This window comes from Bos indicus x Bos taurus, chromosome 7 (genome assembly GCF_003369695.1).
Source record: "Bos indicus x Bos taurus breed Angus x Brahman F1 hybrid chromosome 7, Bos_hybrid_MaternalHap_v2.0, whole genome shotgun sequence".
Lineage (NCBI taxonomy): Eukaryota > Metazoa > Chordata > Mammalia > Artiodactyla > Bovidae > Bos > Bos indicus x Bos taurus.
In genome coordinates, this window is record NC_040082.1 from 30,590,496 (window position 1) to 30,606,074 (window position 15,579).

Genomic DNA, 15,579 nt, shown 5'->3' on the forward strand with positions numbered 1-15,579 from the left:
ACTTCAGTATGCTTGCCTGGAAAATTCCATGGATGGAGGAGGCTGGTAGGCTACAGTCCATGGTGTCACAAAGAGTCAGACACGACTGAGTGAGTTCACTTCTTCACTTCTTCCCTGCTCGAGGGAGGGACTTAAGAATCATGTGGAAACCACACCCCTCACATGTTGACACTGGTACATCTCTGTTGCATTATCTGAAATCACCTACATAGAAACCATTGGTTGCACATACTCAGCATCCTTCAGAACTTTAGTAATAGGAGTTCCAGAAAATCCCACTTTAAAAGAGGATTTCTTAATAACAATGAACCAGCCAGGGTCACCCGCACTTCAGAGGGTGGTTTGCTTTACAAATATAGAATTAAGAAAAAGCTGGGAGTTACTAGTAGTTGCCTAAGAAGAGCAAGTTAATTAATTTCCCAGAGCCTCATTAATCTCCTCTCTAAAATGGGAATAAAACCTTGTTGGAAGCTGGTTTCAGATAGGCCATTTGTGATTCCTTCAAATGGATTCTAAACTTGAAATATAAAAGCACACTATCTTCTTAAGATCTTCTAAACCAGCTGAAATCAAATACAGAAAGAATTGAAGACATTTTGGGTTTTGAGGGTCTTTTCATTTTTTGATTGATCACTTTGGTGGCCTTGTGGATCTGAAAACTTTAGCCTGAAAGGCAAAGCAGGGGAAGCAGGCTCCCTCCTGCATTCTGTAATGCATGGACTCCTCTGAATATATTCATCTGTACTTGGCCGCAATCCATTGCCAAAGGTTTGGATGGTCAGGAGGGATCATGCAGTTGCAGAAGACTGGCCTGAAGGGTTAGTGACTTAGCCACCCCGCTCTGTTACTATCTGGCCACTGCAGTCAAGACAAGACTCGTAAATGACTCATAAATGACAGCTTCGCCATCTGGAAAATGGAGAGGTGACATTCTTGGATCCTGAAGGTTTTCTATATCTAAATTATAAAAGAGAAACCGCAGAGTGACTTGAGGGTGTAAAGTTATTTTTTTTCCCCTTTGTAATAGTTCAATAGCGGGACAAATACAAAGTAAACAGGGGCTTCAAATCAAGTAGGAGACACCTTGGTTTGGCCCTTAAGAGGACACTCTTGACCTTTAGAATAGGGAATGGGCTTCCACAGGAAGTTGGGAAGCTTCCATCACAAAACACTGTTAGGAAGAAAAGAAACTAGTGAGTCCTGTGGTCAGCTCTTTAGATGGGGACTCGATGATGCATTCCCCAAACATTTTCATGTGGCCTCAGAGACTGTGGAGTTGGAGGGTCCCTGTATCACATGTAAGAGCAGAGACTCTGGACTGAGACCGCCTTGGCCCAAATCCCAGCTTTGCCACTTGCTAGGGGCATCCTTCTCTGGGCCTCAGTTCCCTCACCTGCACAATTGGGACATTATTATTATTTATTTCATAGGGTTGTTAAAAGAATTTAATGACTTAATCTATGCTCTTAGAGGACTTTTTGGCAAGAAACAAGCACTAAATAAAAACTATCTAAGACTCAATAGTGGAGAAGGAAATGGCAACTCACTCCAGTATTCTTGCTGGAAAACCCCATGGACTGTATGTAGCCTGTCAGGTCCTCTGTCCACGGGGTCGCAGGAGTTGGACATGATTTAGCAACCAAACTACCACCACCACCAAGACTCAACAGAGGGGTGTTTATTTTGCTGACGTAATGACATACCCAGGGGGAATCACTTTTTATCACCACTTGATCAGAAGCTCTGATGAATATAAATTAGAAATACATTTGTACTTAAAAATGCTGCTTTTGATGGGCTTCCGTTCTCCCCAGTTAAGACCTTTTGGAAGAAGGGATACAATAAAAAGGATGCAGTAAGGAAGTAATACAGGAAAAAAAAAAAAAAAAAAAACCTTTGGGGAAGAACAGTTTACAAACCTCTTATAAAGACCACATGTAAGCCCAGCAATCATTCATAGTTTGCAACAAGTTAAAGAAACGCATTAAAAATGAAAGCATTTTAAAGAAGTTATTCATCTTTACACTTAATAAAATGAACTTTCCCTCATGTCTGTTGGGCTTTCAGGGGTTGCTGGGTTAATGACAGGATATGAAAAGGAAGCTGGAAATAGGCACCCACGAGCCTGCTAATCTGATGCTGAAACTTAAACAGATTTTGATAATATCAAACCAAGTAAGGATGCCAGAGATGGCAAAGGGAGCTGGTTTCCAAAGAGTGGCTGTGAGGGAGAAATTCCTGCAAGGAGCCTCAGGGGTTTGGTTCAGGGCTGAAAGCAGTGAGGTCCCCCTTCTTTCATGAGACCCTGACTTCAGGACACTGATGTCAGCAACAGCTGCTCCCGCCAGGGTGACAGGCTGCTTTCTCAGTAGTCACACTGCCCCCCGGGTTCTAGATGCTCGCTCCCCATGCCCTATCCACTAAAGGAGGCAGTGTACCTGGTGCTAAAGGTTTTGCAGTCAGACAGAACTGGGTTCAAATCCTGGCTCTGGTTCTTGCTTGCTGTGTGACCTCCACCAATCTGCTTAACCTCTCTGGGCCTTCACTGTCTTTTTGTTAAGATGGGAATGATAATAGTAACTATCTCATAGGGTGAGAGTAACAAATCAAAGTACACAAAGTAGGTGCTGAGCAGACTAATAATAAAATAAATGCTCAGATCAGATCAGTCGCTCAGTCGTGTCCGACTCTTTGCAACCCCATGAATCGCAGCACGCCAGGCCTCCCTGTCCATCACCAACTCCCAGAGTTCACTCAGACTCACGTCCATCGAGTCAGTGATGCCATCCAGCCATCTCATCCTCTGTCGTCCCCTTCTCCTCTTGCCCCCAATCCCTCCCAGCCTCAGAGTCTTTTCCAATGAGTCAACTCTTCGCATGGGGTGGCCAAAGTACTGGAGTTTCAGCTTTAGCATCATTCCAAATGCTAGTTACATTAATTAAATAAAAGAATGAAAAACTATAATGGAACTATAAGGGAAAGCATCTGTCTTTCTTTTCAGAGTACAGAAGTTCCAAAAGGAAACAACGTGTATATATGTGACATGCACGTATATATTTATATATTATGCACATATCTATCTACCTACCTATTCATCTATCCATCAAGAGAGAAGGGAGAGTCTAACTCTCTCTTAAGAGAATGATGGGAACAAGTTTAAAATTGGGAGTCAGGCTCTGTTTCCATTACTGACTTTTGGTGGGACATTCCAGGAGCCAGTGTGGTTATCTTTCTGATTAGATTATTGAAAAACCTGCTTTCTTGAGTTAACACTGAAATAAAGATCCTGTCAGCTTTACCTTCACACTGAAGCTCTTTTGTCCTTTACCCCCCGCCTCCCACCAGATAAACAGGTTCTTTCTCTGTCTCCGTAGCATTTACACTTAGCTCTACTGCAGCACTGTTATTAGGGACTATGTTGATTTTGTTCGCCTTCCTAGTTGTCATTCAGTCTCTAAGCTGTGTCCAACTCTTTGTGACCCCAGGGACTGCAGCTTGCCAGGCTTCCCTGTCCTTCACTATCTCCTGGAGCTATCTTGAGCACTACCTTGCCCAAACTCATGTCCATTGAGTTGGTGATGCTACCCAACCATCTCATCCTCCATCACCCCCTTCTCCTTCTGCCTTCAATTTTTCCCAGCATCAGCATCTTTTCTAGTGAGTTGGCTCTTCACATGATGTGACCAAAGCACTGTAGCCTCAGCTTCAGCATCAGTCCTTCCAATGAATATTCAGGGTTGATTTCCTCTAGGGTGGGCTGGTTTGATCTCTTTGTTGTCCAAGGGTCTCTCAAGAGTCCTCTTAGCACCACAATTTAAAAACACCGATTCTTCAGTGCTAAACCTTTCCTATGGTCCAACTCTCACGTCTATACATGACTACTGGAAAAACCACAGCTTTGACTAGATGGACCTTTGTCGGCAAAGTGATAACTCTGCTTTTTAATGCGCTGTCTAGGTTGGCCTTCCTAAGTCTCCCTTATTAGACACTGTGCTCTCTGAGGTCAGGCAGAGCCGCAAATTCATCTCTGGGTTCTCGGCGGCTTGCACTTGGCAAGTCACGGGTAATCTATAAATGCCTGTTGAACTGAATCAAGTTTTATCTGCCCATCTGATTGGGTATTTTAACTTAATCCTTATGAATACTGAGTGAAATGAGAGCTTTCAGGAAGATTTACTTTGAAAGGTTGCATGGAAACTGATTTTTTTTTTTTTAATAAAACTCTCTTTTCAAATCTCCACAGGGAGATTTATTTAAACAAAACAAAAGTATCTAAACAAAATTTCTTTATGAATTCTTTTGAAAAATCATGAGTCAGCTTTTAATTTATCTTTTATATAAAATCTTATAAACAAAACAATGAGCCAGGGCAGCTGGAGTCTAGTGGGTAAGTTCTTAGATTAACAACCCAAAGTTGAGAGTCCTTATCCTGATGCTTTATGACTCTGAACCATTTGTGGAAGGAACAGGGGTGTAAAGGAATTATTTTGTTGACCTCCCCTCCTTGCTATTAAGAAGGTGGCTAGTTTTAGGCGGGTTAGCTCTCAGGTCTCATTGTTCTTGTTTACATAAGAGTGGTATGACCCCCAAATATCTTAAGATGCATTCCACCCTAGCCTGCTGTGGTCTACAGAGTGAGCTAGGAGGGCTGTCTCCTGTTTTGTGCTACAAAGGCGCATGTGTGGTGTCTGCAGGGGAAGGGTTATCAGAAAGTGAAGGTTACATCCCTTTTAACAAACTAGTGATTGCTTTCAAAGTAAGCTTCCCAGATGCAAAACTGAAGTATGCTTTTGCAAACAGGGGTTTTCACTTTTTCCCCATCAGATCAGTTCAGTTGCTCAGTCGTGTCCAACTCTTTGTGACCCCATGGACTGTAGCATGCCAGGCTTCCCTGTCCATCACCAACTCCCAGAGCTTACTCAAACTCATGTCGACTGAGTTGGTGATGCCATCCAACCATCTCATCCTCTGTTGTCCCCTTCTCCTCCTGTCTTCAATCTTTCCCAGCATCAGGGTCTTTTCCAATGAATCAGTTCTTCGCATCAGGTGACCAAAGTATATGAGTTTGAGCTTCAGCATCAGTCCTTCCAATGAATATTTAAGACTGATCTCCTTTAGGATGGACTGGTTGGATCTCCCTGCAGTCCAAGGGACTCTCAAGAGTCTTCAACACCACAGTTCCAAAGCATCAATTCTTCGATGCTCAGCTTTCTTTATAGTCCAACTCTGACATCCATACATGACTACTGGAAAAATCATAGCTTTGACTAGATGGACCTTTGTTGGCAAAGTAGTGTCTCTGCTTTTTAATATGCTGTCTAGGTTGGATAGCTCAGTTGGTAAAGAATCTGCCTGCAATGTGGGAGACCCAGTTCGATTCCTGGGTTGGGAAGATCCCCTGCAAAAGGGATAGGCTACCCACTCCAGTATTCTTGGGCTTTTCTTACGGCTCAGCTGGTAAAGAATCCGCCTGGAACACAGGAGACCTGGGTTGGGAAGATTCCCTGGAGAAGGGAAAGGCTACCCACTCTAGTATTCTGGCCTGGAGAATTCCATGATGAGTTCATGGGGTTGCAAAGAGTCAGACACGACGGAGCAACTTTCGCTTTCACTTTCTAGGTTGGTCATAACTTTTCTTTCAAGGAGGAAGCGTTTTTTAATTTCATGGCTGTAGTCACCATCTGCAGTGACTTTGGAGCCCCCCAAAATAAAGTCTGTCACTGTTTCCATTGTTTCCTCATCTATTTGCCATGAAGTGATGGGACCAGATGCCACAATCTTAGTTTTAATATATATATATATATATTTCCATATATATATATATTTCCATATATATATATATATTGCTGCTAAGTCACGTCAGTCATGTCCGACTCTGTGCGACCCCATAGACAGCACCCAACAGGCTCCTCCGTCCCTGGGATTCTCCAGGCAAGAATACTGGAGTGGGTTGCCATTTCCTTCTCCTATATATATATGTGTGTGTGTGTGTGTGTGTGTGTGTGTGTGTATATATATTTTTTGTTGTTGTTTAGTTGCTCACTCATGTCCGACTCTTTGTGACCCCATGGAGTGCAGCCCGCCAGTCCCCTCTGCCCATGGGATTTTCCAGGCAAGAATACTGGAGTGGGGTGCCATTTCCTTCTCCAGGGGCTCTTTCCAACCCACGGATCACACCCAGGTCTTCTGAGTGTCTTCTGCATTGCAGGCATATTCTTTTACCACTGAGCCATTGGGGGAAGTACAAATTTTTCATTTCGAAATAATTTCAGATTTATAGAAAAATTTCAAAAGTTGGTACAAAGATCCCTGCATCTCCTTCACCCAGACTCCAAAAATATTACATACACTCGTGCTTTCTCTATATATAAATGTTTTTTTTTAACTGAAACATTCAGAATTAAGTTGTAAACAGGTTACTCCTCTAAATATCTCCATGTGTTTCTCTTAAAAACAAGGGCATTCTTTTTCAGAACCACAGTGCAGTTATCAAAAATAGAAAAATAACAATGATACAACTAAACACATATATTTATAGATCTTATTCAAATTTGCCAATTGTTACACCAATAGTCTTTACAACTAACGGAAAAAAAAAGACTCTACATACTTAAAAGAGTCTTTAAAATGAATGCGCATAACTTGGGTAATTTTAAAAATAATAAAAAGGAGGAAAAATACACCAATATTGCCACTGAAGAGATAAAAAGGAAAGATGGTTTTTGTAAACTACTATTGCCGATGTGAGGAACCATTCTAGTGACTCCATCCCTGAGGGTCAAATCCCTGGGCGGCTGTCTGGAAAGTCTGTGCTAGCCTCTGAGGTCAAAGGGGCCAGCAGCCCGAACCAGGCTCCTAGTCCCACAGACAAGGATCTGAACCTGGGCTCCTGGAGCCGTGCCAGCTGTTCCAGGATCAGAAGTATGGCTAATCCCTAAGAGGATGCCACTGAGAGACACTCAACAAGGAAACAACATAATTACATTTCCAGCTTTACCACCAGAGAAACGGTGGCTCAGATGGTAAACACGCTGCCTGCAATGCTGGACACTTGGGTTTGATCCCTGGGTCAGAAAAATCCCCTGGAGAATTAAATGGCAACCCACTCCAATGTTCTTGCCTAGAGAATCCCATGGACAGAGGAGCCTGGCAGGCTACAGTCCATGGGATTGCAAAGTCGCACACTACTGAGCAAGGAACACTTTCTTTACCTCCAAGATGGGTGTCCACGTACTGAGAAGCTCTAAGATATCAGGGGGCAATGTTACGTGTGGAGCTGGTCAGCCCTGGGTTTGAATCCCAGCTTTGACAGCTACTAGCTGCATGCCTTTGGGCTGATCCTGCCCCTTCTCCAAGTCTGTCTACTCATGTGGGGTTGTATAATGGGGTTGCTTCTAAGGATTTATCAGAGTAACATAGGTAGGACCTGGCTTTTAGGTGCTTCTATATCTTTCTATCTGTTGCACTACCTTTGAACATCTGTAAATATTTATCACAGATCTGGAGGATAAATGTGTAGTGGTCTAATTTATGATATCAGCTGCATAGTGTAGGCACTATTTTTTTTTAAACTGGTGTATAGTTTCCAGTAGTTGTATACAGATGTGAGGGTTGGAACCATAAGGAAGGCTGAGCACCGAAGAATTGATGTTTTTGAATTGTGGTGCTAGAGAAGATTCTTGAGAGTCCTGTGGACTGCAAGGAGATCCAACCAGTCAATCTTAAAGGAGATCAACCCTGAGTATTCATTGGAAGGAATGATGCTGAAGCTCCAATATTTTGGCCACCTGATGAAAAAGCTGACTCACTGGAAAAGACCCTGATGCTGGGAAGAATTGAGGGCAAGAGGATTATGGGGCTACAGAGGATGAGATGGCTGGATGCTATCACTGACTCAATGGACCTGAGTTTGAACAAACTCTGGGAGATGGCAGACAGGAAAGCCTGGCATGCTATAGTCCATGGGGTCACAAAGAGTCATACATGACTTAGCGACTGAACAACAACACTAGTTGCTTTACAATGTTGTACAATGAAGTGAATCAGTTATATTTATACATATATCCCCTTCCTCTGGCCCACCGCCAACCTGCTCCATTCCACCCCTCTCGGTCATCACAGAGCACAGAGCCCAGCTCCCCGTGCTATTCAGCAGCTTCCCACCAGCTATTTTATGCACGGCTGTATATATATGTCAATGCTCCTCTCTCAGTTCATCCCACCCTCTCTTTCCCCTGCTGTGTCCACAAGCCTATTCTTAGTATCTGCATGTCCATTTCTGCTCTGCAAATAGGTTCATCTGTACCATTTTTCTAGATTCCACATTTATGCATTAATATATGATATTGGTTTTTCTCTTTCTGACTGGCTTCACTTTGTATGACAGACTTTAGACCCATTCACACCTCTGAAAATGACCCAATTTCACTCCTTTTTATGGCTGAATAATATCCCATTGTATATATGCACCACATCGACAGAGGGCCTAGGGCTGGGACTGGGCCATAATGAGACAGGCACTTTTCAGAGCAGCTGAAATCAATATACAATGAGTTGTCAATATGTCTGCAGACCTGGGGGAAACTTATGGCATAAATTAAAGTGGTATGGTCGGAGAAAGCAAAGTCTATTCATCCCAAACTACAGGTGTTGGTGGAGACTCTAGCTGCTTAGGTGGACAACTGAAAAGCGGTTGTATATTTATTTAACAATGATTCTTGAAGGTACCAAGCAATGTCAGGTGGGTCATTCACTCATGTATTCATGCAACAACTATCTATCAGGCATCAACTGCAGCACTAGGTAATCTCTGGTCAACATTAAAGTTGGGGTGTCTGTCATTCCCATTATCTAGGCAGCCTGAAATCAGGGTCCCATGGAGAGCATCAAGCACAGGGGAATTTAACACCATTCTGTAATCATTCTGTGAGAGTCCACCACCATCCTTGGGCTCTTGGTAATGACCGAGGGTGGGGTCCTGGCAAACACCATGGAGTCCAGCCTGCGACTGCCAGAGCTGCAGCTTCCATGGCCAGCTTTTCTTCCTATCTATGAGCTGCCCAGTGAAAAGTGGAGATGACGATCATTTTGCCCTATGAAGCAGATGCTTAAGACACATTGGTTCTGGCTGGTTCACCTCCAGCTTAAAGATGAGATTTCTGGGATTTTAGAGGCAACACTCTAATGATCAATTTCACAGGATAGTCTACTTCTATAACTTCCACGGAAGATTGCTCATAGAAATGTGAAGTGACTGCCTATTTCAGACACATGTACCTAAAATTCCAGCCAGTTAAATAAGACTGATGTTGAGCAAAATGACAGCCATCCGTAGCCCCATTAGAAGCTAATAATTTCAGAAAATGTTGCCATAATTCATTTATGGATACAGCGAGACTATTCCCCAAACAAGTGATAAAGGGAATGGACTCATAGTCATACCAGGAAAATGAAGCCTCATATTAATACTTCCCAAACTTGAACTGAACTCTGGAGGCACCTTCGCATAAATCTGCCTTGCAGATTATTCTGCCTCACATATTTTTATCTATCGCAAATAAAGTGGAATTCAGAATATTGCTTCAGTCATTACACCTCGTTTCCATTTATTTGGGAAGCAGGACAACCATCTGGGGGTTCTGTTTAACCAAGAGATAGGTGAAAAGATCCACCTAAGGACATTAGATTCACCAGCTTGTCTAAGTCAGCAGCAGCCTGGAAGCCTGCCCGCTGCTCTTGGCTGGCTAATCCTTGGGAATAGACTTCCATCCCGAGCGTCCACTACTCCCATGATAGTTTTCAGAACATCACATAGCAACAGTGATTTTTATAAAATCCTTCAGCATGAGGAACTACATGTGGCTTTTACATCTTTTGAAACCTCAATCTTAGACAAAAATGGCCAACTCTCTGCCACTCAGGGTGTTAACAGATATTTATCCATCTAATTGTTCAGGTGAATATGCTTCTGTATTAATTTGTAGTTCAGTTCATTAGTATTACTTATAGCGGCTAAATTGACGGATTGGTTACAACTCACCATGGAATCTCCCAGTTCCTTTATGGTTTTTTTTTTTTTTTTTTTTTAAAGACCAGAGGACCACAGAAGTAACGTGACTTGCTTAGGGTCACACAGGTCTTAAGTGCTGGCTGGAGCTTGGATCAGAAACCATGTCTGACCGATTCTGCAACCCACATATGTAACCACTATGCTGACTGCATTTGGGACCCTGGGCTAAGTATAAGAGATACAAAAACACATGTATCAAGCAGAGATCAAGCTTTGGGTGTGCAGGTCTCTCTGAAAGAGAAACATGCCAGTGAAATTTCAGGGCAAATGCAGCAGGGAGGGAAACTGGATCTCATTATTAATGCCTATGTCAAGGCATGATGGGCTTCCCCGGTGGTGCTGGTGGTGAAGAACCCACCTGCCAATGCAGGAGACACAAAAGATGATGGTTCCATCCCTGGGTTGGGAAAAATCTCCTGGAGAAGGGTATGGCAACCCACTTCAGTATTCTTGCCTGGAGAATCCTATGGACAGAGGAGCCTGGCGGGCTGAACAGAGGAGCCAGGCAGGTTAGAGTCCATAGGGTCACAGAGAGTCAGACATGACTGAAGTGACTTAGCACACATGCATGCATGATGGTGCTATGTACAACAGGGAGTATGCAACTCAGAACACGGTGCAGGTGGCAGTCAGAAGCTGACATCCAGCAGTTAGATGCACTAAGAGGTACCCTTCTGTAACAATGGTAGAATGGCCTGGCCTCCAAAATGAAGGGAGTTGCTGCATTGCTATGTAGGCTATGGGTGTTGTATCTGCCAGCAGATGTGCAGTACAGTAATGACTGGCTCAAACATAATGACCCCTTGCCCTTCTGGGAACTTCACCGACTTTGAAAAAGCTCCATGTAGGGAAGTGATCATTTTGGAACCCTGGGCTGTGTTCATTGAGAGGCTGACGAGAGCCAGAGGAAGAATTAGCAACCTCCCTGCTAATCTGGCTCCTAGTACCATACATTAAGCCAACTAGTAAAAATCATTATGAAGTTTTTGCTGAAAGGGCAAGTGTAGAAAAACATGTTTCTAAACAGAATAACAGTCTTTGCCATTTTTTTCCAACTTGCATACCATCTGGAAATTCTGATTTTTTTTTTTCAAAGGGTAGGAAAGAAATGTGCTCCAGGCACAAATAAATGTTTACAGCTGAGTTATAAACCGAGAATGGTGGGGCTTAAAACAGACAGGCTGGCAGTGATGGAACTCAAGCTGCAGTGAGACAAATAACGTGATGAGGAGCTGGCCAGCTTGTTTTTGCACATTGGCCCTTCGGAACGGGAAGTCCTGCTTCCTACTGACCTCATCAAGCATCTAGTTAAGAAGAAGTCCTCATTACAGTTTGCCCCAATTCTTAGAAGATAAAGAAGAAAGATAAAGTGGCAGGATTGTCTACCTTGACATTCTGAAGGCAGCCTTTGCCTTTGGGAAGTACAGCACCTCATAAGAAGTTGGCAGTCCGTGGAGGCTTGTTAAACGGACTGACTGCGAGACATGATGATGATGTCAGGAACAACAACAAATATTCATGGATCTCTTATTAGTGTCTGACATCCTATACCGTGTTGTATAAGTGACATCTCATTTATGCTGGACAGCAAGCTTATGAGGGGGTACCATTCTACAGATGATGACCCAAGAGGCCGAGGGAGGGCAAATGACCTGTTTACATTCACACAGCTGCTAAGTGATGGAGCTGGTGTTTGTATCCCATGAGACCAACCCCAGAGCCCTATATTACAGAGCATTTGTCAATGCAAAGTCACCAAGATTATATTAAACCCAACTCTCAGTCAAGAAGGAAAAATTGATATATTGGTGTTTGGTCTTTCTCCCTAGTCTTTTATAGTTTTTAGTTACAGACAAGTCCAAGGAAAGTAGAAATGGGTTTGTACACAATCAAGAGCAGTCACCAACATTTTCTGTAAGGGGCCAGATAGTAAATATTTTAGGTTTTTGGGGCCATCTAAGCTTAGCGGCACCTACTTAACTCCCCTGCTCCAGAGCAAAAGCAGCCAGGCACAATGAATAACATGGCTGGATTCCAATAAAACTTTAGTTGAATAAATAGACGGCTGGCCAGATGGGGTCCATGAGATACAGTTTGCTGACCCCAGATCTAGAGGATGCCCTGAATGTAAAATGAGTGAGAGGTTTTGAGAATGGTCCATGAAATTCTATTTGGGAGTTTATTCTTTCTTAAGATCAGTGCACAAATTGGCTACATATGATGTGCCCTTTAAAACTTCTTGTACACTTTGCCTCTGGGCCTGGCCAATCAAACTGGATTCCCTTATGCTATCTGACCAGGTCAGAACACTGTATTGAATCTTTGTTCTCCAGGCTTATCTCATCCCAGATCTATAGAAAAAGTGCTCCGTGCTCTTGTAATGAAGATGTATGAGTTCATTCCTTTTAACATAGAAATACACTCGAGATGGTGAGTGATTCTGGCAGTCTGTGGGCTCCCTTTCCTTGATGTGAAATCCAACACCCAAATCAACCACATTAAGGTTTAATTGAAAGAGAGAATGGAAAAAGAGAGAGAAAAAAAAAAAGAACCATGAACAACAACAAATGGAAAAGGGGAGACAAAGCCCACAGAACATATACTCTCCCAACTAATTAATCAAGGGCTTTGCTTCCACTAACATACCCGACTGTGTAGGCTGCCCTCTCTATTAGATTCCTTGCCAAATCTGAGCAGTGTAAACACTCCTAAAGACCAGGTAATGAAATCTCTATCAACGTGCCATCTTAGATGGGACTCACATGCCTGCGTTTTGCTTACATTTTAATTTGTGTCTGCTGGATACTTACCCAGTAATTGCTTAATAAGATTAACCTTCCTGGCAATGTGTGGTGGATTTTGATGAAAACATTATCGGAGTGAAGGATTATCGTATAGCACAAAAAAACAGAGGGGGTGGTATTTAATTAACTTATTGCCAATATATCTTGATTGTCTCTTTGAAACACTGGAGAAGTAGTCGATTGGAATTGATTCAGGTTATCTAAATGTATAGAATTGGCGAGTGCGGAGGAGGTGGGCCACTGAGTAAAGAAATTCAAACCCAGGGTCACTGCCTTTCGAAAGTGTTAGGCGGGTGTGTGAAAATGTAAACCTTCTGAGTCGATTTTAAAACCAAACTTTTCAACTTAGGAAGAGATGTGATCTCTTTGGTCACAGGGAAGGTACTGTTTTGGTGTTCAGAAGAAGGTGTTCCGAGTTTTATTTCAGCTTTAAGCGATTTGAAATGCTCAGACTTTATCATAAGAGTTCTCTTGACAAAAGAGACTTCAGGGACTTCCCTGGTACCAGTAGATAAGAATCTGTGTGCCAATGCAGGGAACAGGGGTTCCATTCCCGGTCTGGGAAGATTCCATGTGCGGTGGAGCGACTAAGGCTCACGAGCCACAGTACAGAGCCCATGTGCCCCAACTGTGATGCCTGGGTGCCTGGAGCCTGTGCTCTGCAACGAGAGAAGCCGCAGCAATGGGAAGCCTGTGCACCTCGATGAAGAGGCGCCCCTGCTCGCCGCAGCTAGAGAAAGCCCACAGGCAGCAACCTGGGCCCAGCGTAGCCAAAAATAAGTAATTATTTAAAAAACCACTGGACAATGATTTGGCAACCCCTTTGCTGTCTCAGAACTCACTTGGAAAACATTCTTTTGTGTGTGACGTTATGTGACTCACACACTGTTTTCAAAAGCAGGTTGCATCTGAGGGGGAAAATTCTGGTCTTTTCCAAGACACTGTGAAAACTGTTCCTTTGTTCATTGAGAGACATCATACTCTTAGTTAGGAGTTGTTCTCTTCAGGGAACCTTCTGTCCTGCTGCTGTGGGAGGCTCAAGTCGGGTGGGGGTTGGAAACAAAGCTTAACCACACTGGGAGAAGCGGCGGACCTTCATTTATGGGAGTTAATGCCTATTGGGGATTTCCTTTTGTGAAGACTGCTATTTTAAAAGTGTGGATAACCTCAGTATGTATGCACACATAAAATATATCCCTGTGCAAAATACATGCATATTCACTTTTCAATGTATATTCTGCACTCTTTTCAAAGGAAGGGGTGCTGATTTGGAGAATAAAGGACACTTGTGGATCAGACATAACAGAGTCTCCCCAAAGCAGTGTTTCTCAAAAAGCAGCGTCACGGACATTTTGGACGGAAAGATTCCTCATCGTGGGAGGCGTTCCTCTGCGCTGCAGGCTGCTTAATTGTATCTCGGCTTCTACCTACTAGATGCCAGTTGCATCTCTTTTAAAAGTGACAATCGAAAAAGTCTCCGGACTTTGTCAGATATGTCCCCAGGGGGCAAAGACACTGCAGCTGAGAACCACTGCACTAAAGGGAACTCAAGTTACATTTATGGGTGGTCAAGTCCTAGAGGAGAGCAGACTGCAAATCTGGGGCCAAGAAATTTGGCTCCTGGCTTTTGGGTCAGTGAAGACAAAATATACTGTTCCTTTTCAGGTCTGGTTTTAGTCACCTGATAATGGAAAGCACATAATTTCATCCTCAGATAAAAACTTTTTCATGCTTACTTAGAGGTAATTCAGTGTTTTGATTAGGATAGATGAGGAGAGTGATTCTTCAAGCCTGGCTCAAAAGATGAAAAAGTCACACTTGAAGCAACAGGACAGCTCAAGAGAGAGTAATTTAAGCAACATTAGCATCTCAGAGATGACTAATGTATACCTCTATGTGAGGTATACACATAGAATCTGGAATCTTCTTTGTGGAAAATGCCTCACCTTGGGAAACCCCAACAACTCCCCTAAAGATGCGCATGACAGAGACCTGAGTTCAAATTTGTACCTGCCTACTTGTTTGATTTGGGGTAAATTTCTTGTTTTCTTTTCTCTCTCTCTCTCTTTTTTTGCTGTACCACGCAGCATGCGGGATCTCAATTTCCCCAACCAGGGATCAGACGCGTGCCCCCTGCAGTGGAAGCGTGGGCTTCCAACCACTGGACTGCCAGGGAAGTCCTGGGGTAAATTTCTAAAACATCCTGGGTCTGTTTCTTCAAGATAAATTTTATCCCTTTAGAGTTATTGAAGTCATTCTGCATTAAACCTAGCACACAATAGGTGCCCAATAAATGTTTCCCTCCCATCACTGAAATCTCTCTCCAGGGTTTTTTTAAAATGTGGAGTGAACTGCCTTGTGAGCTAAGAGGCAGAGCGAAAAATTCTGTGTTTGGATAACCCTTCCAGGCAACCTCTTCCTTTCTTGATTTCTGTCCTGAATCAAGCATCCTTCTCCCCTCACCCACATGCCAACCCACCCCATAGTGCCATTGGCTGCCCTGCATGCATGCTAAGTCACTGTAGTCATGGCCGATCTTTTGGAACCCTATGGGCGTAGTCTGCCAGGCTCCTCTGTCCATGGGATTCTCCAGGCAAGAGTACTGGAGTGGGCTGCCATACCACCTTCCAGGGAATCTTCCAGACCCAGGGATCGAACCCACACTTCCTACCTCTTACGGCTCCTCCACTGCAGGTAGATTCTTTA

The 15,579-nt window shown here is 43.4% G+C and overlaps 1 protein-coding gene across 15 annotated transcripts in view; it reads right to left on the bottom strand.

Annotated features, from left to right (window-relative positions):
• TENM2 (teneurin transmembrane protein 2) overlaps positions 1–15,579 on the bottom strand; it is a 1,394,962-nt gene that overhangs the window by 231,535 nt on the left and 1,147,848 nt on the right. The gene's annotated exons all lie outside the window — the stretch shown is intronic.